The following is a 554-nucleotide window of genomic DNA, read 5'->3' as shown; positions in this document are numbered from 1 at the left end:
ATTCTTGAAATAAATAGAAGACTAGAACTCTTACAACTTGATGACTAGATAATCTGGAGGCTACATAGTTGATTCAATTACTTGAATTTTTTCTGAAAATCTCACTATGATATTTATTTAAATCAAACTTTTAATATTTCTGAATTAAAACTTTACTACAGTAGATCATAACTTTTATAAAGTACTAAAATTATTTGAGGAAAATAGTAGTTATGTTTGGGGGATTTTGACCAGAGGAAAATATGTTGAGATTTTCATACATATTTTATATTGTTTTTAATGATATTGCACTTTAAAGAAATGTATTTTTGATGTTTTGTTGCAGGAATGATGAATTAGGGTCATTGAAGCAAAAATATACAAAAAGAAGCGAATTTGGAGCGAAAAGGACCAAAATATGAAGATTTGAACTAGGTCGTCGACGGCGCCTTCGACCCCGCTGACGATAAGTTTTTCCCGAGACTACAGGACAAAATCTTCAGAAGCCTTCCGACGGCGCCCTCAAGGCCGCCGACGGTGAGATCGACGGTTATGCCTACTCAAGCTTTGGATAA

The sequence above is a fragment of the Phalaenopsis equestris genome, unplaced genomic scaffold (assembly GCF_001263595.1).
Source record: "Phalaenopsis equestris unplaced genomic scaffold, ASM126359v1 Scaffold001250, whole genome shotgun sequence".
NCBI lineage: Eukaryota > Viridiplantae > Streptophyta > Magnoliopsida > Asparagales > Orchidaceae > Phalaenopsis > Phalaenopsis equestris.
The sequence above is the reverse complement of the archived record's forward strand: the minus strand, read 5'-3'. Positions refer to the sequence as shown.